At 40.9% G+C, this 27839-nt stretch overlaps 1 long non-coding RNA gene across 1 annotated transcript; it reads right to left on the minus strand.

Moving 5' to 3' along the window:
- Positions 1-3438: 3438 nt before the first annotated feature.
- Positions 3439-20926, minus strand: LOC132598250 (uncharacterized). Its single transcript, XR_009566265.1, has 5 exons — positions 20863-20926; positions 4199-4295; positions 3879-3948; positions 3691-3776; positions 3439-3567 (listed from the first exon to the last, which is right to left on the minus strand). It is a non-coding gene; the product is annotated as an uncharacterized lncRNA (long non-coding RNA).
- Between the last annotated feature and the right edge of the window lie 6913 nt (positions 20927-27839).

The raw sequence follows: 27839 nt of genomic DNA on the forward strand, positions 1-27839 counted from the left end.
TGGGGAGGTAAACAAAATTCAATCCCTGATACCACATGATCCAGTAATTTCACTCCTAGGCATATGCCACTCCAAAGCATATACCCATGAAGACATATGTTCATGTAATAACTTGTAAATGAATGCTTATAGCAGCATTATTCAGAATAGCCAAAAGCTGGAAACAGTCTAAATGTCTATCAACTGATGGATAGAGAAACAAAACATGGCATAACAATACAATTGAATATTATTCAACCATAAAAGAAATGAAGCCCTGATACATGCTACAATGTGGGTCCACCTTGAAAACACTTTCTAACTGGAAGAAGCAGACACAAAAGGCCTCCTATTATGTTATTCCATTTTTATAAAATATTCAGAATAGGAAGATCCGTGGAGATAGTAAATAAATTATGTTTTGCTACAGGAGGGTGGATAGGTGAGTAGGGAGTGACAGTGATGAGTGTGGGTTTCTTTGGGTGCTGAAAATGTCCTGGAATCAGACAACGGTGCTGGTGGCACAACCTTGTGAATATATGAGAAACCAGTGAAATGTAAACTCCAACATGGTGAACTTTGTGGTACTAGAATGCTATCCCGATAAAAATAAATACATAAGTATCTTGATTCTGTATGATTCCCTTCCTTAGTGAAGTCCTTAGCAAATCCAGCTGTACCTACTGCCCTGTGTTTCAAGAGTATCCCCGCTTCTTTTAATATATTTCTCTTTTGCATGAAGTAGCTCATGAACATTGTTTTCTTTGCAACCCAATAATTTGTAATTAAGAATGGAATCTTGGGACATACGTTCAAGGCAGTTTGAAATGAGTAGCTGTGTACCGTGGAAAACTATTAAAGTGTTTTGGGCAAGGTCCAGTGTGCCCAACCTGTCTTGTAGGAAGATTAACGTGGCACTGGTGTGGGGCGTGAATTAGAGACATGCCCTCCTTGCCCTTAAATTGCTCTGGGGGCTATTTGTCAAGTGCATTACTTTCCACAACTGCCATATGGAATTTTTCATCTGGAATAATCTCCAGGGATCTGAATATGGGTGACAGAAGAACTATCTACTTGTTTTGATAAAAGAAATCCCTATCTTTCTTCAAATGTCATTTTTGCCAGATGGGAAATTCTGTCAGAATCACGGCATCAAGCTTTAGAGCAGGAAGGAAAAGTTTAGCTTAATTTTCTCATTTTCAGATAAGGAAAGTGAGGTCAGGGGGGGTTAAATGACTTTTTCAGAGTTATAAAATAAATTAATTATTTAATATTTAGCTTAGGAAAAAAAAACCTGTGAGAAACCTGTATATCTTCAACCCAATTTTACTTCCTCTTTATTTTCGACCTTCAGTGATTCTGAATAATTTATCTTCAACTTGATTTAATGTGCTTATACTTTATTTTTGCTCCTTGAATAAGTTTTATTTTTCTTTATAGATTATGATCTTTGAAGTTAGACCCCTTATACTTTACTCATTTATTATTTAATTCTTCACATTGTTTAGGATATTATTTTACCTGCAGTTACTGCTCAGTGAATGTGAATTAATGAGTGACTGGATATGATTCAAGTCACTGGATATAATTCAAGACGGTACAATTTCAGTGCCTAGACTAATTCCTTAATTTCCTGAAAGCTCTCCTAAGTGTCACACAGATGAGTGAAACACTGGAGAACGTGACGTGTTCCAGGTTCACAGTTCTTACAAGGGGAGTTCTGAGCTTAAATGTACGTGGACAGTAGCTGGACAGAATTAATCAGGTTTTCTGGTCCAGCATGGCAGTTTCTCAGAGCTTCCATACATCACAATCCGTCACGAAACTCCAAACATCACCGACCCGTCTTTGGCCACTTTTCACAGAACAGCTTCTGAAAGTCGTGCTTTATGCAACATACTTTTGGAAATGTTCATCTATCTTTTTTATCTTCATTTCCAGATTTCTGTATTTGTTAAGGATGATGGCAGCAGAGCAGATGTGTCTGTTTTTATCTTTTCTAGTCCCCAATGACACTATTCATTCATCTGGAAGGAGCAGAGCTTCCAACGAAGATTTTTTTTCACATTCTGAACTTTTCCATAAACGGTGCTGAGTGAAGTGTCAGCCCTTTAACTCAGTGATTTCTACGCAGTAATAAAACTACCCAGGCTATTTTGTATTAAGGTTTTCATCTCTCAAGTAAGAGCTTATGAAAGAAATCAGAAAAATACACTGCACTTCTCATAAAGCTAAACTCATTTAATTTAAAAATTATTTTTTTTTAAATTAAAAAATTCTTATTCTGAGATCATGTGTTTTGTTGTTTGGTGTGTTAATTTTCCTCACTTGTTTTTTCTTACTTAGTAAAATCAAAAGTTGGTAATTTGGTTCAATTCCCTTGAAAGATTTTTCAAGGTGTTTCTGGTCTATGACTCCTCCAAGCTGGAAACCACCATGGTAGCTCATGACTGGGCATGTACTTCCTGCCTTTCCTATTTGAATCTGTGGTCTTGTGAACATTTTAATATTTTTAAAATAATTTATGGTATTAAAACTTGAAGAAAAAAATTTCAGTCCAACTGACTGAATTTTTAAAGTGAATTTCTTAAAAGCATATTCAACTGATGTAATTGAAGAGACATGTAAGTTAGAAGGTCCCAGACTTAACTCTGGTACAGGAGTCATTCCTCTTCTTTCTTTCTTTCTCTCTCTCTTTTTTCTCTTTCTTTCTTTCTTTCTTTTTCTTTTTTTCTTTTCTTCTTTCTTTCCTTCTTTCTTTCTTTCTTTCTTTCCTTCTTTCTTTCTTTCCTTCTTTCTTTCTTTATTTCTTTCCTTCCTTCCCTCTTTCCTTCTTTCTTTCTTTCTTTCCTTCCTTCCCTCTTTCCTTCTTTCCTTCCTTCCTTCCTTTCATTCCTTCTTCCTTAAAAATTTATTGGCAGTTCCTAAATGGCTTGAAAGAGTTGGTGGAGTTAGATTTTTTAAAAGTTCTTTGTTTCTGAGAGAACCCATCTAAGTAAATTTTGGTCTTTATTTAACAAAAACATATTAATTGTGCTGCAAAACTGTTCAGACATTGTGATACTGAACTTCACTTTCTCCTTGTAGAGAGGAAGTCAAGAGAATGTCAACTTAGAAAAAGCTAAAATTTTATGGTTCAACCTATTTCCCCGTTATATTAGTAGTGAAAACTGGGATGAGTATTATTTCCCCTGTCACACACCTACAGGTAATGAGAGGAAGACACATTCAGACAATGGGTGACAGTGACCTTTGAAACAGGTCATCCACCTGACCTCCCTGGTTGTAAACAGCAAGGGCAGCCATGGCCCTTGATGTCTCAGGAGACAAAAAGCCTTGGAATATGCAAACAAATGCTGATTCCAAGGTTCCAACAATAATGACTCTTATTCTTATTGAAAGGTGGAGAAATAAAATGGGATTTAATTGATTCACAAGTTATCAGAAATTTTACTTAAAGGTTACTCAGCAGGATTTGAAGAAAACACGGAAAATAGGGCAAAAGCCATCATCACCCCGGAGCTGGGCACATCATTGGTTTTCAAGAGACGATGGAAAGAAGATTCTGCTGACAGCAGCCCCGTGAGCCTGGTGATAGATGTGGAAAGGATTCTGAGTTATTTGTGAGTCTATTGACACAAAAGCAGAGACTACTAAAACAAAATACTGAATCAATAAAAAGTAAGGAAAGAAGAATTTGATTTCACTTACGGCTGGATTACTCAACTGATGGGAAAAAAATGGTGTCATGGACCCTGATGGCTTGACTACCAGATGCTGGGCATCTCAGAACTTCCCTGATGGCAGGAGAAGACTGAGAATCATTACACAGTTCACTGACAACGTTCTTTGAAGTTTGAAACAAAACATTAGCATTTGTCTCAATGTTTTTACCTTACCTGTTCCTCAACTTCCCATTTCTGTGTCCCATGACTTGTCACCTGGTACATGCCCACTCCATCCTTTCTCCTGCGTGGGAATGACAAGTTTTCTGTTGTTTCCATGTTGTGTGGTCTGCCTTGTTCATTGTATGCATTAAAAATTTAAGGATGCGTTGGGGATATTTAATAACTCATCTTCGTACACTGGGAGAGAATCAAACCTTAAAAGTTCTCAGTTTTCACCAACCTTACATCTTTTCAGATCCTGTGTCTCAGTAAGTTTCTGTCAGAAAGAAGGATATTGTCAATGAGGTTTACCATGACTTTTGTCGCCCTACCTGCACTCTATCTCTGTAAGTCTTCAGCTGCGTGTTTGCCAGTGGCGGTGAGCGATGATGCCCCAGTAGGAGAAATTCTTGACATGGACATAGTTTCCTGGGAAAAAAATGAACAATCGCTGAGTGTTCAAAAGATCTTTGTTCTAGCACTGCATTATAATATGAGACAGAATGCCCAAAACTAAGCTAAAGAAGGAATTCAGGGGCTTCCCTGGTGGCGCCAGTGGTTGAGAGTCCGCCTGCCGATGCAGGGGACACGGGTTCGTGCCCCGGTCCGGGAAGATCCCACATGCCGCAGAGCGGCTGGGCCCATGAGCCGTGGCCACTGAGCCTGCGCGTCTGGAGCCTGTGCTCTGCAACGGGAGAGGACACGACAGTGAGAGGCATGCATACCGCAAAAAAAAAAAGAGAAGGAATTCAATTCCTTATAACGCACTGTCTAGATCAAATATGTCTGAGTACAAAGATCAACTATGTTAGGATATTTTAACTATTGGAATAAGACCCAAAGATTCAAGCTTTCAGGAATTAGATTAATTCAGTAGATGAGATTAGGGTCTGTATCTCTAAACCCCTCCCAACATGCAGGCGCGCGCGCGCGCGCGCGCGCACACACACACACACACACTCCAGCTAAGTTTCTGTTTGCCTCTGTTTTAGCTCATACGTACCTAGCAGTTTCCTCCACCAACAGGACCTACCATGAAAAAATTCACATCTGCTAACATTTATCAATTAAATGCTATTGGGCAAATGAGCAAAGGAGTAGGAATTTCAATATGTAAGTGGAGAGCAGGCTATGGCATTGCTCCTGAATGCAACTAACTCAGAATGCAAATATTTTATTGAAATTCTTCGTGTCTCTTTCTCACATCACTATTTGAATTCTAGTCTAAAACAGTGAAAAGCATCACAGTGCGGCGAGGCAGAGGAGAATCGGCTCCTGGGAATTGCAGTGGTCCTGCTGGAGCCTTCTGTTCTGCTACCATGACTCAGGTAGTAGTAACTCTGACAAGCACTCACCCAAGTTCAACTCCACGTGGAAAGTAACATGGAAAAAGCTTGTCTGGGGCCAGAATTATGCCATTTGTTGCTTTCATGTTCTTTATTTTATTTTTTAAAAGTTTGTAAATTAATACAGGCAGATATTCAAAGATCAAACAGTACAAAAAGTTTATAAGTGAAAATTAGCAGTTTTTTTTCCCTACCACTTCCTACCTGCAAACCCACTCTTCAAATGATCACTTTAAGTTTTTTCTTTTTTTTTTTTTCTGCTGGTATTGACTGTCATGTTTCTAAATACCGTGCTTCTCTGCTCTTTCTTGATTTCTGTTTTAGATGTCATCAGGTTCTGGAGAAATATTGCATGGGCGGCTCTAGGCTAGAGGTTAAAATCCATCCGTTCATTATCTATAGAAGCAATAATACCAATACCATGTAGTCAGTGAGATCATTAAATAAAATAACACATAAATAGTGTTTGGAACAAGCCTGGCATGTGGTAAGCGCTCAATACATGTAAGTTGTTGATTTTGTCATTAATCACAATTTCACTGTTTTTCCAGTTGATTCACTTTACAGCAGATGATGATGTGCTGTCCTAACACTGCTCCCATCACGTCCTATCTATGAGGCACTATAGATAATTGCTTAGGACCTATGAGATTTTCAAGCGCTTATGTGTGAAACCTGAGAAAAAAAGGGTTCCAAAATGTAAGAAAACAACAAAAATAAAATTCATAACCGCTTGGTTGTAAACTACAACGTTTGTTAACTATTCATAATTATCTATAAGTTATAGGCAGTAAGGGTGCATTTCACTGTGTCATGATGTGAATGGGGCCCTTCAAAAGCCATCTCACATTCTCCCAATGGTGCCACGTCACATCTTGTGATAACTAAGCAATAGTCTGTGTTCTTACTATTATCCCTGATAGCGATTGTGTGCCGTGAAATTTTTATACAGCATTTTCTTCAGTATAGTAAACATCTGCCTAACTTTTTCAACTGCTTGCTTTTCCAGGTGACTTTTCTTTCCAATCTGCCCCATTAGGCCAGCTTTTCCCACAAGCGACCACCCCTGCAGAGGGGTCTGCCCCAGGCTCTCCCCCCACCCACTCGTGCAGACCACCCCTCAGGCTGGGGCACAGCTGCTGTCCCAGGACATCCCTGTATCCCTTATTGGGTTGAGCGGGTGCAGCCTCCAGTCCGTGTCTTCCTCTCCCTTGTTCCAGCCCCTCGTTTCTTTGAAAGCACATCTTTAAGCAACTTCTTAAGAAAGAGTAGTGGGAGGCGAACTTAAAAATGTAAATTTGAAAATGTCATGGCTTCACACTTCAGAAGAGATTCACTACATAAATTTCTAAGATAAAAATAATATTCCCACGAAATTTGGGAGATATTTTCCCACGATTTTTACCACCTGGTAATTTTGCTGAAAAATTGACAGTCAGCCTGATCGTTTCCTTGTAGGTGATGTACTTAATTTTTTCTTGCAAGAAGGTTTTAGAACTATAGCTTCATCCTGGCTGTTCTGAAATTTCTTGATGAGATTTCTTTTACTCGGATTCAATTATAAATCATTCTCATTAACAGAGAGAAACAAACCCAAGCCCAAATGAGCTTGAACAATAAGGGAATTACGTGCTCCAGTAACAGAGACATGGGTGCCGACAAGGGCTCGGTTTCTCCCTGCATCTCCACTCAGCCTTCCAGCATCAAGCCAGGGGACCAGGTTGGCTGCCACCAGCTCCCAGCTTCCTTGTCTGGGATCCAGCACTCCTCATTCAAATGGTTTATCTCTGCATTCCCAGAAAACCTGGGAGTCACCAACTGAGGCTGCATAGTAGCCTGTCCACTTTTGAACCAATCTCTGTAGCCAGAGAGATGAAATAGACCACAGCATCCAGCCCTAGGGCTGCGGGCGGAGTCTGCTTCTCGGGGACCACAGGTCCCCATCAGAGAGAAAAGACTGTCGGGAAGGAGAGAGGGGAAATGGGGGCTGGGAAGCAATCAGCTAATTTCCATGAGAAGTTTCCTTTTCTCCCCCCTATTTTTACTCAGTACACTCAATGGAACCTTGTAATGTAGAAACTAAAAACGTTTCTTTTATTATTTCTTAGGAAAATCTGTCTGCTTCTTTTCCTCTCTTGTTTCCATTTGGAACTCTCATCAACTGTTTCTCATTGTTCTTCCCTCCTCACTTCTAATACTGTGTCCTTCAGTCCTTTTGTGGCTAAAGCAATAGCTCATCAAGGGTCCTGGGGGCTTCATGTCCACGTCTAAAACCCAGACAGGCGACCTGCCCAATGGATAGGAATTGAAACTATTTTTAGCCGAAGGGAGGGAACTGAATGTGTTTCATGCAAATAAGTACAAATTAATTTGCTCCAAACAAACAAAATCACCGGATCTTAATAAAGATGTTAGCTGTTGTGATTCCAGGAAACACTCAGCACCCAGGCCCTTAGCTGAGACCTTGCTGATGCTCGGGTCATTGTTTCACATCTTGCTGTTGTCAGCTGGTAGCTCTGAAGGTCCGTGGAGGTGTCATGGTCCCATTTTGGCTTCTACACATACTGGAAGTATTTTCTTTTTCCCGTAATAATGTCTAAGCTAGGTTTGCGGTGGTGGGGATTCTGATACCACCCATTCTGTCAATAGTATTATCTGGGTTCAGTCAGTAAAAATGTGGGTTCCCACCAACTTAACACACACTTGCTCTCCAGGAGAAAAAGGTGAAAGTGATCGGAACTGCAGATGTGAGGGGCTCTGACAGTGAACGGGTGCGCTTCCCTCCTTCAGCGTATGGATCTAAACTTCACAAACTGATGTGTTTGTACTTTTCAACATTGTGTTTCAGAATATAAACTTGTTGAAGGAAGTCCATCCTTAACATTTATATAGGATATGCAGCTGTGAAGGTAACAGAAGGAGGTCCTGAGCCTGACTCTGGTTGGAAGGTCTGGCAGATGGGTCCCACATCTAGCCAGAGTGCTTGAATCATTGTCTGCCCAACTCAGTGGGCAAAGCTTCCAGCTGGCCAGTGTGATCCGCTTTGAGGCTAACCACCAAGTCCATGTTCTTCCAGAACTGCTACTGCCCCACCCCCAATTCACAGACCATCTATCCTGCTCTGAGCAGTGTTCCTGATGCCACCTGCAGCCCCAGGGACCCCGTCTCTCTCACACAGACTGTAGCTTATTCCTGCCGGTGGTTTCCCCCATGGTTAAGTCCTAAGTGAGATGGGGAAGAAGGGCAACAAAGCCGCCTAGAGAATCATTCCTTTCACTTCTAATTCTGCTTCCTCACTGGCCTTTGAGTGAAACAGGTTGCTTGCGGGAGAGTTAGGGCACTAATTAGTGTTTTGAAATCCCATTCAAAACCAGGATAATAAGACTCTAAATTCCTAGCTTTGCCTCCGAACTAAATCCTTGAGATATTTTGAGTGTTTCCTTAAGTTCTTTGTTCCCCACTCCTCAGCATTCATTCAATCTCTTGGTCTAAATTACTCCTTTTACTCCAGGATAGTTTTAGAATTAAGAAGGTGTCTCAGAAGATGTGACTGCGCAATTTTCAAGCAGGAAGAGACCCAGCTGACCTCACCTTTCATTTATCTCATAGCAACCTCCAATGAAAAAATTAATCTGCTTTTCATTAACGTTAAAGAAATGAGCAGGAAAGCATAAAGGCACTCCCACCCCTGCAGGGATGCGGATGGATTCACAGAGCAGGTCACAATTCTGTGCTCTGGTTTTCTCCAGCCCTCAAAGGAAATGATGTAGGTAGTACATTACCACCTGTATGTCTCCTAGAGGTAGATTGAATGATGATTTGAGTGCGTCCAGTGGTTGGGCACGAAAGTGCTCTAGAAAAGCAAAGTGGTATCTCTAAGCTTCTCCTCAACTTGCAGTTTATTCAGACATGCTCTTCTTGGGACAGAAACAATAGTTTAACCACGTCCAAGAGCATAGATGTTTTCCGTGGGCATTTGCATGCCATCCAGCTCCTCTCTCCTGGCACCAATCTACAGAATTAGGTGCTATTAAATCTATTTTAAAAATAAGCAGACTGTATAGAAGGAGTTTGCAACATCACTTTATTAGACTTCTATTAAGTCTTCAAATTTCCATGTAATTATACTACTGATATAGATTAAGAAATACTCCCCAACCCCACATCCTTGCTGCGGTGACACCGTTAACTTGAGAACCGACAATCCCCCAGGCTTTTCCCACCAGGCAGCCCAGGGTAGACACAGCCAGCGATGCTCACTGGAAATCAGAAATACTCCCCGTAAATTCTTAGCACGTAGTATCTGTTTCATTATTTGGGGGAACAGAATATTCACTTGTATTACTTATTAATTACAAAGATTGTTTATTAATTAGGAATTAAAAAGGTACCTTTGCACTGGAGAGGTCTGACAGATACCCCACCTTTAACCAAGTTGTTCTACTGAATTTCACTAAGACTGGCACAGCTGATATCATGTTTTCAGATATGATACATTATCACCCACGTGATATTCTTGCCCAAAGTGTGTAACATGAATCTATACTTTAAAAAAAATTAGAGGACATTTAAAAAAATAACTGGCCTTGACTCCTTAAAAATGTCAGTGACATGGAAGATAAAAGAAGTAGGGAGATCGTCTTGGGTTGAAAGATGTTAGATGTCAGGCAATGATTTGATCCTGGATCTGGGCCATAAAAAGCTATAACGTGCCTTGCTGGGAGCACTGGGGAAACAAGACTACTGACTGTGTATCATCTACTAGGATGCTACACATACTGTCACCTGTGGGTCTCTTGCCGGTGACGGTGCTGAGGTTATACAGGAGAACATCCTTGTCCTTCGGAGACACATTCTGGATCTGGAGTATTGATGAGAGAGGACCATGATATCTGCGACTCACCATCTGATCATTCAGATGCACATGCGCACACACAGGTGGTAATACGTTAACAGTTATTAACGTATTAATAATTGTCGGATATGGACAAAGTGTATTTGAGTGTTTATTATACTAGTCTTTCAGTGTTTCTGTAGGTTTGAAAATTTTCAGAATAAAAGTTGGGGGAAACCTGTTACTGCCCCTGATAATTTCCTTGAGGAAATAAAAAGCTATATTTATTCAATTTCCCAAATCCTTAATCTTGCTTACAGGCCTTGTGGCAGACCATCACACTCTCGCAGGTAAAGACAAGAACGGCATTTGCTTAGTTAAAACAAATTAACAGTTTTATTGAGATATAAGTCACGTACCATACAATTCATCCTTCTGAAGTGTACAATTTTGTATTTTGGTTTCTTACTTTTAGTATATTTGCAGAGTTGTTTAACCTTCACCATTTTCTAATTTTAGAATACTTTTTCACTTGAGAAAAAAAATCTCATACACATTAGTAATCTTGCCCTGTCCTCTCCCTCCCCCGATCCCCCGCAGCTCCTAAGCGACTTTGTCTCTGCGTATTTGCCTGTTGTGGAACTATAAATGGAAACAGTGTAGACTTTGGTGAATGTCTTTTCACCAAAGACTTTTCTCTCACTTAGCACGATGTTTTCAAGTTTCATCCATATTGTAGCATGCATGCAGCTTATTCTTTTAATTGCCAGTTATATTCCGCAGTATAGATATACCATATTTTGTTTATCTATTCCTCGGTAGATAGATATTTGGGTTGTTTTTATTTTTTATAAATTGGTAGTTGCCAGAGTCCAAGGGGTGGGGGAAGTGTCAGATGGTGATCAAAGGGCACAAATTCCCAGTTATAAGATGAATAAGTTCTAGGGATCTACTGTACAGCATGATGACTATGGTTAACAATACTGTATTATATACTTGAAAGTTGCTAAGAGAGATCTTAAATGATCTCACCACACACACACACACACACACACACACACACACACTCACACACAAATGGTAACCATGCAATGGATGTGTTAACTAACCTTACCGTGGTAATCATTTCATAATGTCAATACATACCAAATCATCACAGTGTATACTTTAAACTTACACAATGTTATATGTCAAATATATTTCCATTAAGGTAGACAAAATTAACAAAGGACTTGAATAGACATGTAACCAAAGAAGATCTATAAACGGCCAATAAGCACATGAAATAATACTCAAAGTCATTAGGGAAATGTTAATCAAAACCATGATGAGACAGCACTTCACATCCACTAGGATGAATAAAAAAGGCAAACAATAACAAAGGCTAGCAAGGACGTAAGGAAAATGGAACCCTTATACATTGTTGATGGGGTTGTAAAAGAGTGCAGCTGCCTTGGACAGCATTTTGGTTGGCATTCAAGATGTTAAACATAGAGCTTCCTGTATGACTCAGCAATTCCATTTCCAGACATACCTCAAAGTGAGGAGAACATACTTTCACTTAAAGTTTGCTTAATTTTGCATATAAATGTTTCCATAATTTTGTTGTATTAATATCAATCACGCAATATGTACGTGCGAGAATATTCAACCCTTTTAAAATAAGAATATTTTATTTGGGGATTTTTTTAAAAGTTCAGAGTTATTTAACTAGACAACAATAGATACTTAAAGAAGACTGTGCTGTGTGTGAAGAATAAAAGCAGACACAGTAGCTCACAGAAGAGACAGTATCACAACCAGCGGCTTCGTTATGTGTGCATCAGGGACAGACATTGGGACCGATGAGATTGCAGGTCATACCAGTAACCACAACTTGGAAACTGAGTAATAGGATTGTTTATGAGGCAGTTCTAGAAGAAAAAATCAATTGAAAAATGCATTGCCTGCAAAATAACTAATGATAAAATAAACAAGTATACCTATTACCGAAGGGACCTTGTAGGAGAAGGAACAATAAAATGAAAGCATGAAACACAGTATATAATAAGACCAAAACAGTTGACCTTGAAAGACTGAAATGTGGACCCCTCACCCTCTCCTACCCCAACCCATAGTGAGATGATCAGAGGGTGGTAGACCCAGGTGCTGTGGAGTGAATTGTGTCTCCCTGACCCACCCCCAAGACATTCATATGTAGAAGCCCTAATTCCCAGGAAGGTATTTGGAGGTGGGGCTTTGGGAGATAATTAGATTAGGTTTAGAGGTCATGGGGGTGATGCCCATGATGGGATTAGTGTCCTTGTGGACGAAATACCAGAGCATCCGTCCTCCTTCCGCCCCTCTTTCCCTCCCTCCCTTTCCCTCTCTCCTGCCAGGTAAAAACACAGCAAGAAGGTAGCCATCTGTACACCAGGGAGACAGCTCTCACCAAAATAAATGACCTGACCCCTTGAGTTTGGACTTTCCAGCTTCCAGAACTGTGAGAAATAAATGTCTGTGGTATTTTGTTATCAAAGCCCAGGCTAAGACGCCAGATGAGGAAATGCTAGTGATATTTATGACAAATGCAAATATCAGTGTCTGGGAGACTTAGACCAAGTGGTAAACACTGTGTGTCTTTCATTCTCAGAGCGCATATTTGATTAAATGTATATTGAGTGGTTTTTAAAGTTGGACCTTCTATTGACAAAAGACCCTCAGGGAGTGTGTCTAATAAAGGCTCATTAAATACGACAGCAGCGCTCAGCAGCCTCCTAACACAAACACAAAGAGAGCATCGCAACGCAGACACTGTGGCCAGGCTTGGATGTGGACAGGCCACTTAGAGACGCGGGCTCTTCTGTGTGGAAAGCAAAACAGTGACGGACACACCAGAGCAAGTTGGGGGTGGGGGTGGGGGGCGCTGTCTAGTCCCAGGACGCTATCACTGTGGACTTCTAAGTGCTATTGGCCCAGAGAACTGTTGTTCTGCAAGCCCGGCATTCACAGTGAGGGTCCCCTACGGCTGTTGCTCCTGATACACATGCTGTCGTGCACTGCAGCCATGGCAACGTCTATATCCACGCCCATCGTAATCCATAACAGGGACCAGCATCAGACGCTGCCCCTCCCACTGTGTAGTTTACGCACATCGGGCGTTTATCGCCTCAGGCGAAAATCCATGTGGAACTCGGTAAAGAAAACGGCGTTTTATTAACTGTAAAACTTTAGTTTTTAAAATTGTAAGAATAAAACACGTTGATTTTTAGAAAACATATGGAACTTGTAAAGAAAAAAGCACATACAATTCTCCAGCAATCTCAAGCACTATCAAAAATTCTTTAAAACTCTTTTTTCCAGCATGGATTGTAAAGTTCAAACTTCACTAAACTCAGAAATCTGCTTGCATCAAAGCCGTATCACTCAGAATGATTATACTACACTGAATCATTGTTCTGTGCTCTCAAATGCCTCTTTAACAAGGAAGACATCCGGGTGCACTTTTTTCTCCCCTTGCAGAGTTAAGCTTCTAAGCTCCCTGGTAGCTTCTCAGCGGTTCAGGGCATTAGCTCTCTTGAAAACACCTAAGGCCTGTAAGCCCTGGAGAAGGGAGCATCAGCTCGGGCTGAAATGCTAAATCCCAGCGGGACAGACACCACATTAGTTCACTGTCTTCAGATTTTCCACGATTGTTTCAGCTCTGGAGCCAGAGCCTAGTGAACACATAAGGCAAATAGAATAAGTGCAACAAGGACCAACAAGAATTTTTTCTAACATCTTTATTGGAATATGATTGCTTTATAATGGTGTGTTAGTTTCTGCTGTATAACAAAGTGAATCAGCTATGCGTATACATATGTCCCCATATCTCCTCCCTCTTGCGTCTCCCTCCCACCCTCCCTATCCCACCCCTCTAGGTGGTCACAAAGCACCGAGCTGATCTCTCTGTGCTATGCGGCTGCTTCCCACTAGCTATCTATTTTACATCTGGTAGTGTATATATGTCCATGCTACTCTCTCACTTCGTCCCAGCTTCCCCTTCCCCTTGCCCTTGTCCTTTATTCCTGTCCTGCCCCTAGGTTCATCAGAACCTTTTTTTTTTTTTTTAGATTCCATATATGTGTGTTAGCATATGGTATTTGTTTTTCTCTTTCTGACTTACTTCACTCTGTATGACAGACTCTAGGTCCATCCACATCACTAAAAATAATTTCATTTCTTTTTATGGCTGAGTAATATTCCATTGTATATATGTGCCACATCTTCTTAATCCATTCATCTGTCGATGGACACTTAGGTTGCTTCCATGTCCTGGCTATTGCAAACAGTGCTGCAATGAACAATGTGGTACATGATTCTCTTTGTATTATGCTTTTCTCTAGGTATATGCCCAGTAGTGGAATTGCTTGGTGGTATGGTAGCTCTATTTTTAGTTTTTAAGGAACATCCATACTGTTCTCCACAGTGGCTGTATCAATTTACATTCCCACCAACAGTGCAGGAGGGTTCCCTTTTCTCTACACCCTCTCCAGCATTTATCGTTTGTAGATTTTTTGATGTTGGCCATTCTGACCGGCGTGAGGCGATACCTCATTGTGGTTTTGATTTGCATTTCTCTAATGATCAGTGATGTTGAGCATCCTTTCATGTGTTTGACAATCTGTAATCTTCTTCGGAGAAATGTCTATTTAGATCTTCTGCCCATTTTTGGGTTGGGTTGTTTGTTTTTTTGATACTGAGCTGCATGAGCTGCTTGTATATTTTGGAGATTAATCCTTTGTCAGTTGCTTCGTTTGCAAATATTTTCTCCCATTCTGAGGGTTGTCTTTCTGTCTTGTTTATGGATGCCTTTGCTGTGCAAAAGCTTGTAAGTTTGATTAGGTTCCATTTGTTTATTTTTTTTGTTTATTTTTATTTTTTGTGGTACGCGGGCCTCTCACTGTTGTGGCCTCTCCCGTTGCGGAGCACAGGCTCCGGACGTGCAGGCTCAGTGGCCATGGCTCACGGGCCCAGCCGCTCCATGGCATGTGGGATCTTCCTGGACCGGGGCACGAACCTGTGTCCCCTGCATCGGCAGGCAGACTCTCAACCACTGCACCACCAGGGAAGCCCCCATTTGTTTATTTTTGTTTTTATTTCCATTACTCTAGGAGGTGGGTCAAAAAGGATCTTGCTGTGATTTATGTCATAGAGTGTTCTGCCTATGTTTTCCTCTAAGAGTTTGATAGTGTCTGGCCTTACATTCAGGTCTTTAATCCATTTGGAGTTATTTTTTGCGTATGGTGTTAGGAAGTGTTCTAATTTCATTCTTTTACATGTAGCTGTCCAGTTTTCCCAGCACCACTTATTGAAGAGGCTGTCTTTTCTCCGTTATATATTCTTGCCTCCTTTTAAAAGATAAGGTGACCATATGTGTGTGGGTTTATCTCTGGGCTTTCTATCCTGTTCCATTGATCTATATTTCTGTTTTTGTGCCAGTACCATACTGTCTTGATTACTGTAGCTTTGTAGTATAGTCTGATGTCAGGGAGCCTGATTCCTCCAGCTCCGTTTTTCTTTCTCAAGATTGCTTTGTCTATTCGGGGTCTTTTGTGTTTCCATACAAATTGTGAAGTTTTTTGTTCTAGTTCTGTTAAAAATGCCATTGGTAGTGTGATAGGGATTGCATTGAATCTGTAGATTGCTTTGGGTAGTATAGTCATTTTCACAATGTTGATTTTTCCAATCTAAGAACATGGTATATTTCTCCATCTGTTTGTATCACCTTTGATTTCTTTCATCAGTGTCTTATGGTTTTCTGCATACAGGTCTTTTGTCTCCTTGGGTAGGTTTATTCCTAGGTATTTTATTCTTTTTGTTGCAATGGTAAATAGGAGTGTTTCCTTAATTTCTCTTTCAGATTTTTCATCATTAGTGTATAGGAATGCCAGAGATTTCTGTGCCTTAATTTTGTATCCTGCTACTTTTCCAAATTCACTGATTAGCTCTAGTAGTTTTCTGGTAGCATCTTTAGGATTCTCTATGTATAGTATCACGTCATCCGCAAACAGTGACAGTTTTACTTCTTCTTTTCAGATTTGGATTCCTTTTATTTCTTTTTCTTCTCTGATTGCTGTGGTTAAAACTTCCAAAACTATGTTGAATAATAGTGGTGAGAGTGGGCATCCTTGTTTTGTTCTTGATTTTAGAGGAAATGGTTTCAGTTTTTCACCACTGAGAATGATGTTAGTTGTGGGCTTGTCATATATGGCTTTTATTATGTTGAGGTAAGTTCCCTCTATGCCTACTTTCTGGAGAGTTTTTATCATAAATGGGTGTTGAATTATGTTGAAAGTTTTTCTGCATCTATTGAGATGATCATATGGTTTGTATCCTTCAATTTGTTAATATGGTGTACCACATTGATTGATTTACATTTATTGAAGAATCCTTGCATTCCTGGGATAAACCCCACTTGATCATGGTGTATGATCCTTTTAATGTGCTGTTGGATTCTGTTTGCTAGTATTTTGTTGAGGATTTTTACATCTATGTTCATCAGTGATATTGGCCTGTAGTTCTCTTTCTTTGTGACATCTTTGTCTGGTTTTGGTATCAGGGTGATGGTGGCCTCGTAAAATGAGTTTGGGAGTGTTCCTCCCTCTGCTATATTTTGGAAGAGTTTGAGAAGGATAGGTGTTAGCTCTTCTCTAAATGTTTGAAAGAAAGGATCGACAATATCTTAAACACAAGGTTCATTTGGTCTGAAAGCGGACTCCTCACGTTCCACCCAGCATGTCTCACCACCCCCTGAAATCCAGTTTCCGGTCAGTGAATGTCAACACCCTCAAACACGTGAGCAGGATGGAGACCAGGGAGGCTTCCTGTATGCCCCCTGCCACCCCCTCATCCCCTCACGCAGAGACACCCACCACATCAAGTCGCCGTGTCTCCCGAGCATTACTCAGCTCCATCTTCTCTCCATCTCTGCCTTAGTCCAGACAGCATCTTGTCTCGCGGACTCTGCTCTCCTGACTACGTCTTAGAGCCATGTGGTCCCCTCTGCCTCCCATCTGTTTTGTGGGGTTTTTTTAAATTTTTATTGGAGTAGAGTTGATTTACCATGTTGTGTTAGTTTCAGGGGTACAGCAAAGTGAATCAGTTATAGATATACATATATCCACTCTTTTTTTTTAAGATTCTTTTCCCACATAGGTCATTACAGAGTATTGAGTAGAGTTCCCTGTGCTGTACAGCAGGTTATTATTAGTCATCTGTTTTATATATAGTAGTGTGTTCCTTGGTGGTCCATGGTCAGGACTCCGTGACTGCAGGTGTCACAGGTTCGCTCCCTGGCCAGAGAACTAAGATCCCACAAGCCTAACAGTGCAGCCAAAATTTTTAAAAAAGTTATCATTCTCTCCCATCTGTTGTTAACACCACAGCAGAGTGCTCTGTACAGAGGGTCCCAGCCCTACCCACGCCCCAGCCACACCTCCCTGTGCCTCTCATTACCTCCAGCATCAGGGACCTTCTCAGTTTCTTCACCTCCATGTTCTCTCCTCCTCCAGGGACATCCTGTTCCCTCTGTGATCTCCCCCCACATCTCAAGTCCAGCAGCACAGCCCCTGGGAAGCCCACCCTGACCTCCCAGTCTGGGTCAACTCAGCTATTTAGTAGCCTCTTGAGAAGGAAGGAAATTTCCTTGCCAGTGGTTGATACCGTTGTCATTATTCATTTATTTGTGTGAGAAACTAATTAATGTCTGTGTCCCCCACTGATCTATACATTTCTTAAGAGAAAGGATAATCACTCCTTTTTTTTTCTCACCGTAGTATCTAGACACCTAGAATATGGTAACAGCTTAGTATTGCTCTGATATTATGAGCGTATGAAGAGTTTGGTAAATAATAAGTCCATAAGTAAATATGATGAGATTTCTGTGCATTGCTGAAATATGTGACTGGTCTGACATAAACAATCAATCCTTGGTAAAGTAATATTTCCAATGAACATCTTCATGCACTGATTTAGCCATTGATCCATTTATTTCAAAAATACTTATTTGCAAAAGACAATGGCAAATCTTGGCTAAGGGTAAAAATAAAGCCTTCAATAAACATACAGTTGAGTAGGAAGGGGAAAGAATATCCTGATCCTATAAAAATGTCTATGATAAGAGGTAATTTGCAATGAGTTCCTAGTGATGTACAGACTACATGCCTTAGGAGGTCAGAGGAAGAAAATAGCTTTATTCTTGCTTGGTTGGTCTAGGAAGGACTCACAAAGAAAGGCGCCTCTGAACTGGACCATGGAGGATGACTAGGTTTTCAACAGGTAACAGTGGAAGAGGAGTGAGTGACATCATGCTTTGTCGGGGGGTGGGGGTCCATGGCCTTTTTAATTTTTTTCTACTTTTGGTGCAAAGAGTGACTTTCGAATATAGTTTTAAAGCTCAAACACTGTAATTCTAACATTTGTTTAATTTTATGAGAATAAAGAGACAGAGTATTTGGTATCAGAACTATCTCAGAAAAATCTAGAAATTATGATTCATGGAAACAGAGGGCAAACCAGGGCAAGGGAGTAACACAGGAAACAAAAATGCAACTTAACAATGGAAAATCTGCTTATTTCTGCAACAGGGTGAGGGGTGGGGAGAGGGGGTGAAGGATGTGGGGTCCTGTTCCAGAAGGACCCAGTCATTAGCGGGAGGGGGTCATAGCACGCGGCTCCCGATGGCTGTGGCTGTAGCTGACGGGGTGGGAGTTTTTGTAGTAAGTGTCCTATGAGACCCTCTGGGCTGGAGGGATTTTCACAGAACTATGGGACCAGGAGCTGAAAGGAGGTAAACCTCACACCAGCCCTGGGGAGAGCTGAGCAGAGAGATAAGGACCCAGGAAACGGCAGAGAGAGGGCTTCTCCGTATCATTTTTTCAGCACAGCCCTATTTTTGTCTCCTGTTTAGCATTTTGCAGTTTGTAGTGACATATTTATCTTCTTGTTCATTGTCTGCCTCTCCTGCTGGACTGTTACCTACATAAAAGCTGGGATCCTGGTGTTTTATTAAACACTGGGTACCTAGTAACCATCCCAGGGCCCAGCATACAGGTGATGCTGAAATATTTGTTGATGAGTGAATGGACAAAGGCAATGATAACCTGGCAATAGATAATGAAGGGGTTGTGCACGATGCCTTCCAAAAGAACCCTACTCAGGGAGAAGGAGAAATGCCCCCCGAAGTCCTAGTCCCTGAAGTGAGTAGGTGTGGGTTTCATTTGTAAATCGATGGTCCACCTGCCCAGATTAGGAAGGACTGTTCGAGCATTGATCTAAGCCCGTCAGTCTCAAAATGTATTCAACGTGCAAAATGTCTGCATGCTATGTTGTCTTTTTAGCATGAAAACTGGTTTCTCTTTACGTTCTGGGACGATCGTTTTCGAGCAAAAATATACGGCTCTGTGTAATACGTATCTGTTCGTCTTAAACATTTTAACACATGAAATCTTTTTAAGAAGCCATGTTTAAAGGAAAGAAAAACGGCCCTTCGAGTTTTTTATAGCTCCTGCTGGAAAGCGGATGCTCAGAGGAAGACCCCGTGAGTTTTTAAATCATGGTAAATGGGAACTTAAAATTGAGAAATGTTTATCTCATGTTTCATTCCCTTGCAAACTTCAGTTAAAAACAAAAGTCACCCTTGGATTTAACAGTTTAACAACGTGGCTTAGCTTGTTGAACATGGATGTTCCTTGGGACGGCAGAGAGGGAGGAGCTCATCTACCTCTGTGGGTCCTGTGACCTTGACCTCGGCGGCGTCCCCCAGGACTGAGGAAGTGCACTCTGCCATCAGGGAATGAACCGAGGACGGGTCTATCTGGCCTTCCTGCTCTGATCTGGCTTCAGTTAGCAGGCCTACCTAGATCACAAGGATGAAACCTAAAGCCTCGGCCACACACGCGTTGACAGAACGTCCTTTGGCTGAAGCTGGAATTAACTTTCCTAACCTTGGGATTTTAACTAGGCTACTCTTTATGCCTTCTGCTCTTTACACATCACAGCCTTAACTTTTTAACTAGGTTCATATAAATGAAACTATAAATTATAGATGCTTCCAAAATATATTCTCAATCAATTTTGATTCTGTTGTCTCCATTAAAAAAAATAACCTATTGAGGCACACGGGCTTCAGTAGTTGTGGCTCGTGGGCTCTAGAGTTGTGGCACATAAGCTTAGTTGCTCCGCGGCATGTGGGATCTTCCTTGACCAGGGATTGAACCCATGTCCCCTGCGTTGGCAGGTGGATTCTTAACCACTGCACCACCAGGGAAGCCACCACAACAAGAAGCCCTGCACCATAATGAAGAGTAGCCTCCACTCACTGCAACTAGAAAAAGCCCGCACGCAGCAACGAAGATCCAACGCGGCCATAAATAAATAAATTAATTAATTAATTAAAAAAAAAAAATAACCTGCGGATAAGCTATAAGCGCCTCCACCACTACTCACTTTGGTGCTCATTTAGATCTAAGTGACTTGTGATTCTCAAAGGCATATGGAGTCACAGGACATCTTTAATTTGGGAAAATCAATTAGAAGTGTTTTGTGTGTGTTAGAAAAATGCTTCTCAAACTGTGTGCCGAAATAAGTTTTTTTTAAAGTTTTCAACTTTCACAAAATATATAAAAATCAAATTATTAGAGAAATGAAAAATATATAAAATATATAAAGCCCCTAAATTTAAATATAAAATATATAAAGCCCCTAAATTTTTTATTAGATTAAACAGATATAAACTTACTATCAATGCTCAAATGACTATAAAAGTTTTTAAGGTCTGATTTTTTGCGTATCTTACCTCAGAACGGCGACTGCTTGCAGACCAGTCCACAGCACCTCACCATAAGCAGCTGAAATAATTTCTAGAGTCAAAGGAAAACACTCTTAAGGAGAAAAGCTTGACTCTTTTTAAGAAAAAGCATTTAAAATTCATGACACCTTTTAGCTGTCAGAAAGAAACCCGTTTCCATATTTAATCCCTTATCTGGTTGCTTTTACATCTTACACCCAGATTCAGTTCTGCAAAATGTTTAGTGACTCATCAAGAGGAAAGATTTGGAGAGTTTTGTGTGAGCCAAAAGAAGATGTAACATTCATGGCAGAAAATGTTCTAAATATTCCGATAGCTTTTTAGAAATTCCTTATACATTTTTCCTATGATTTGACAGTTGAGCAGAACATCAAATATTCTTAAAAGAAATAAATGGTGTGAATATTTTGATCCAGATTTATTTTACAATACTTGCGAAAAATGATCCCAATTATCTGTTTTCAAATTTGTCTGCTCTGCAGGGGTATTTCCTGTCCAATAAAGACTGATTTCGTTTTTTTTTAACTTGATGGATCTATATAGTCAATGCGAAGAAGAAGATTTTGAAATATGCTGCTAATTCCAGACAGTCTAAAATATAGTTTGAACAAATTCCTTTTTAGACTGAATAATGTTTAATAACTTTTGGGATTGAAAAACTGCTCAAATTTTAACCTCTTTTTTTCTTAGCTCTTTCGACCTGTCCCAAATGAGAACAAGTCAGGGACCACATCTGTATTGTGGACCAAGAATCCCAGGGAATATATCCAAAAAGGACAACTTGAACACGGCCACATCAGATGATAGAGTGACAGCAGACTTGTCTCCTTCTCCTGGTATTTCTACCAAATCCAGACGAGTGACAGATGCAGTTATGTCTGATACCCTTTATGGTGGTTACTAAATTTTCAGAGTCAGCACCGATCTCTACGGCAGCACATAAAATGTGTTCTTGCTAATTATGGTTGTGTATAGGGTTCACCAGAGAAAGAAATTTGCACACACACACACATTCTTAAAAGCCAGCAAATAATACCTGCCAGGCATTAAATTCCCAGAATGTTCTTCTCTCTCAGCCCTCATTCAGAGGTATCGGAGAGGTGATTGTGAGATGAGGGTTTAAATCTCAACCCCTTTCTGTGATGCACAAGACAGTGTCCCTGGCTGCCCCTTACCATGAACTCATGTTCTCATGTGATGATTGAAAGTAGTCTTTGACCTTCAAGAATTTACCAAATGTGACAACATTTAGGTGGGTCATGACAGTAACATCTCACTTTGCTTCATACCCTGAAGATCGAATTTCTTCAAAATTCCTTTTTGAAAATTCTTCCTTCTGAAGCTCATAAAATACTTTTTAAAAAGTGCATATATGTCTTTTACGGTAATAACCTATTACGGAACCCAAGCTTTGGAGGCATGAATCATTCATACTAACATCATTCTAGAATTTTCTGTTTCTCTAACTACTTTCTATTGCTCGTGGAACTCAGTACTCTTGCATTATTTGGATTTCTCTTTTCCCTGCTCCTTTCCACATTCTGGATTAGTTTGGTTAACAATGGAGGCTGGTTTTCTACTTTTAAAAATTGGAAAACTCAACTGAAGTTTCATGGTGCAGACATCATTTTTCTCCCCATTTACCAGGAGGATGATGATGACGATTGATTTGCACAATCACCGCTCACTGCTTCTCCTGCTCATGGCTTCATCCAGATCCTTTTCACAGAACCCTATAGTTTTTCTTATGCAAGATCCCTACACGCTCCCAGCCCCAGAGGCTGTCCAGCAGTTATTCTTGTCTGTCAGCCCAGCATGTTGAGGTTATTACTTTATAACATGTTGACAGACGTAATTTCAGCTGTGCTTTAAGCAGACCCTCAGCCATAATCAGACCCCTGAATTCTTTTTACACTAAAGATCTACGGGTGAAGCATGAGTCCGAGAGGACCCCAAAGTCTAAAATAACTCAAGAACACCTACGTGTAAATATGTTGCTGATACACTGCATGAACGTAGAATCTATTACCCAAACCGGGACACCTCTGGGAGTGAAACGGTCACTATTAACCATTACACAGTGTCCACAAGTGTAAACACAGCCCGGGAATCTGTAGCATGAAAGAAGTCACCACACCACTCCCACTCAATTGATTATCTACTTTATTTACACATAGGCACCTTATACAGCTTGAAAAATCCCATTTCGTACAGTGTTTAAGTAACCAGATCATTTCAGTTGCTTTGAAGTCAAGAACTAAAGCCTGTACTGTACACAGTAACAGACCTGGAAGCTTTCCCTGGACTAACTGCTGCTGCCTTTGCTCATCGTGGCTGTCACTACGCACTCACGTCATCCGCGGTTTGCTAGTTTTAGTCTTAGTTTGGCATTTTGTCGTTTCCCTGAGCTACTCTTGACACTTACCTCTTATAATTACGAACTTAGGTTTTCAAACGTTTTGAAGTCTATTTCACCTGAGTTAGTGCTTCACAGAAAGCTCTCAAAAAGATAAAAGGGAAAGGAGGAAGGAAGGAAGGAAGGGAAAGAGGGGGCGAGGAGGGAGAGGAAGGGTATCCCTGGGTTTCACACAAACATCCACCTTGAAGGGCGCTCAGTGGAATGGTGGCCATCAGCGGGAGAACATAATGAAATAAAAATAAATTATAAATAAAATTTCCCTTTTTCATAAAGAAAGTACCTCTGTGGAAGACATTTAATAAGTTTTCTTTATTGTTTTTTTTTTTTGTTCTCAAAGTTGTAAAGTAGCGTTAGGACTTAAGAAAAGGTTAGGTTTTTATTTACATATTGTTAAATAAACACTGTATACATTTAAGTTGTGCAGCATAATAATTTGATATACATATAAACAGTGAGAAGATTACTGCGGTCAAGTTAATTAGCCTCGCATAGTTGTCATTGTGTACGATGAGTACACCTGACAGCCCTCTTTAGCGTATTTTCAGTGTTCAGTGCTGTATTATAAAGTCCAGTCCTCACGCGACACATTCAAGCTCTGAAATTATTCATCCTGTATAATTACAACTTTGTTCCCTTTGACGAACATCTCCGATTTCTCCCGCCTCCCACCTCTTCGTACCACCAGGAGCCTCTTTGCTTCTATGAGTTTGACTTTTTGTTTGTTTGTTTCTATTCCACATATAGGCGAGATCGTACAGTATATTTCTTTCACTGTCAGGTTTGTTTCAATTAGCATAATGTCTTACGGTTCATCCGTGTTGTAACTAAAGGCAGTGTTTCCTTATTTCTCGTGGAGAAATAATATTCCATGGCATATAAATGTACGCCCAGCTCTTCTTTATCTACTCGCCCATCGATGGGTTGTTTCCATACCTTGGCTACTGTGAATAATGCTGATAAGATTTTAAAATGGAAAATTTCCCCATAAACACCAAATAGAAAGGGAGGGGATCAAAAGACAAGGTCTGCATGACACAAAAGAATATTAATGAAGGGACAACGAAGGACAGTGCTGTCTTTATTTCCTGTAAGTTAGCAATCGTTATTTCTTCATCCGTTTCCTTCCATTTACTTTTTTTCTATTCTTCTTGAAAGAAGAACATTCTATAAACCACAGCACTTTTCCTTCTCTCCTCTGTATATCCTACATTTTCTACCTTTTTTCTTCCTTCCAAATGTCTCCAGGGCATGTCCACTAATCTGTCATTAACAATTTAGCCCGTTCATCAGAGTCTTTATTGCCATTGTTATAGTTGTTAAACCAAACGCATGACCTTTCTTCTTTATAACTGCGTGTTTTTCCTTCCTGCTGCCCTTACCCCCTTTTATATCTTTGAGAGCATTTACTATGCTTATTCTCAATGTTTGATTTGGTTCATTGATTCTGCTTCCTCTATTTAAGATGATTACGTGAGTCATTTTATTCTGGTGTGTCCTTCAAATGCCCGGGGCTCATCACTGCTGGGGGAACCAGACCCCCAGCCTAGGATGCGTGAGCAGAAGTGGCGGAGTCAGTCTCTGGCTGTAGTGTCCTGTGCGATTGTGCGATTGTGGGCTGAGTCCACTAACAGGAGGGAAAGGAGCTCCAGGGGGTCCCGAACCTTCCATTCTGAGCCACAACTACTCTCCCTCCAGCCCCGGCTACTTCTACAGTCTTTACTTTGGCTTTTCTAAGGGTATATTTTTTAAAAAAGTGTTGGCATCTCGAAGGTAGTGTTTGGAGAGGATCCAGCAACAGGTGGGGAGTGTCCACAGTTTCAGGTGTCTCAGCCCAAGTCTCTTCGATTCCAGAGGCTTTCTTTTCCCAACATCACACCTGCTGTCCTGATAGTCCAGTACATTCTGACTCTGTTTCTTGAACTTTTCAGTAGAAAGGAAACCCCAAAGATGTGTCAGGGTAAAAGAGAGTATGCCCGAGTTATGTATGAAGGAAGAGACTCTAAAACTAAAGCTACCTCCAAAGCTTCCAGGATAGAAATCGTAAGAATAACCCCATCCCCATTCCCAACTCTGTGCCCACTTATCTATGTAGCAGAAGTTATATTCAGTCCAATATCACATGTTAAGCATGTCAGTCACAGAATATTCAGAGTATGTTCCCCTTCAGCCAGGGACTATACACGTTCTAACTCACACTCAATAGCTGTGAGTTTGTTATACACCCTGGGTTAAACTCAGAAATCAGGGTTCCTGTCCTATTAAGGGAGGTAAGAATGCTAGCAGACGTATACAGTATTAAGCAGCTCAGTCATTATTATTAATCAAATAATTACGAAAAGAACAAAATAGCAAGATGTTGGTAACATCCCTGCATTGGCTCTGGCCATGATGGAAAACCCAGGATCGAAGCTTCGTCAGCCCTGGGGGAGGAAGCTGAGGGCTCATTGGACAAGCAGTATCTCCACTGGCCACCTTTTCAACGTGTGACACCTGAGGAGAGACTTGCGTCCACTTCAGACACATCTGTTCACTGATTGTTCCTAAAGGGCCCCCCTCCCATGTCAGAGGGGCTTCTGAGGTCTTGATAATTCACGTGGAAAGAACGGATTATCCATCGCATCCATACTCTCAGTCCTTCATCTATTCCTGTGGCGACCAGAGAGCTGGTCTTCCCGCAATGACACGGCTCCACGCTGCACACACCTCACCGCCTCCCTGACCCGCTCTGTATGAGCAGCCGCTGTACCCGCTGCTGATCGGTCGCCTCCACGTCTATAAACATTTATTGAAGTGACCGAAACAAAATTCAGGTGACTGAAGCTGGTTACTCCTTACAGGTCCTAGAGGGTAAAGAAAACGGCATCATCTAGTAATGCGAATTCTGTACAGATCATGCAATTAAACCTTTCAATACGGTATTTAGCACAGATGGCGTATTGTACGGATTTCTGGATGAAATCCTACAGACAGCTCTCTTGTAAAGACCTGGCCCCTATCTCCTGCACTTTGAAACTTAATAACGCCAAGCTGCCTCTGGAACCTGTTCTCTAGCTCCTCTCCGTTTCCCAGCCTCCGTTTTCCTCCTGGAATGCTTTGCTCAGTTCTTCCATCTGGTTAACACATTGTGGAAAACCCAGCCTAGGGCATCTCCTCCTCTGAAGCCTGTTCTGAACCTCCCAGCCAGGCTCCGTGAATTGCCTCTGACCTTCCCCAGAACCTGGACTAACCTCTCTACCTTCACTACATGGGATGGAAACCACCTGTCTATGTGACAGACTCTCAACCAGACCGTGAACCACTCCAGAGGAAGTACCGTGCTTCTTCGTCTTTGTGTGACCCACACGCAGCTCACGCACGCATGTCTCATCGGTGGTGCTCAGTGAGGGATTGTTGACCTGAACTAGAACTAACGGCAAGGGAGGAGTAGATGCTTCAACAACAGCCTTGAGTCCACCTTCATCTGCACTGGACCATCAGCCACGCACAGCAGCATCACCGTCCACATTGCTACCTTTGTAGATGCTGTACCTGCACCAACCACTCCAGGTCTCACAGGTGTGCCCCTTTCTCCTCCTTAAGAAATCTCAAATGTGACACAGAGGAGAAAGAGAATCTTATGAATCTCTGTGCCCAAGAGACACATCTGCTCCAGGATAAAATGTTCTTGGAACGACTGAAAGGCACTGACCTTTGCAAAACATCCTCTGAGACTAAGTTGATGTTTTACTAGAATGTAATCCTCCTCCAGATTCATACTTTTCTTTCCTCTTTCCAACACTCCAGTCTATCCTTGGGTACAAATCTTGTCAATCCCTTCTTATGCATATCCTAAAATATTCTTCAAGTTTCTTTGAGGCTCAATCCAGTTATTTAAAAAATCTGCTCTGCAAACTATTATATATAGGATGGATACCATATATATATATATTTGGTTCCCTGTTCTATATAGGTCCTACTCTATAGCACAGGGAACCATATTTAATATCCTGGGATAAACCATAAAGGAAAAGAATATGAAAAAGAATGCATATATGTGTGTGTGTGTAACCGAATCACTCTGCTATACAGCAGAAATTAACACAACATTGTAAATCGACTACACTTCAATAAAATAAATTTTTTAAAGCCTGCTCAAATGACTTAATAAATAATGGAGAAGACAGCTAATATACAGAGTTCTCACGTAATTGCAAATTTGTCCTAAGAGCTCTTGACCATTCCACCAAGAGAAGAGCCAGTTTCTAGTGAGCTGGGGTCCTCGACCAGCTCTCACCCTTTTCCCCTTCTTACTGGTTCAGTTTCTCCACCTTCATACATGTATCTATGGCGAATCTGATTATTTTAGCTCCTTTGCTGGCCAATAACTGCAATTCAATCATACGGTATTTGGTATTGATTTTAAAACAGGCAGAAACACTGACTGCTGTCCTTAATTTAAGATCACTTCATGCTTAAGGCCATAGTCAATACCTACTGAGATTCAAGGATTAAATGATTCACAAATGGGAGATTTCCAATAGTTCTACTATTTTCGGTGAATTTTTGA

The sequence above is a fragment of the Globicephala melas genome, chromosome 12 (assembly GCF_963455315.2).
Source record: "Globicephala melas chromosome 12, mGloMel1.2, whole genome shotgun sequence".
NCBI classification, from domain to species: Eukaryota; Metazoa; Chordata; class Mammalia; order Artiodactyla; family Delphinidae; genus Globicephala; species Globicephala melas.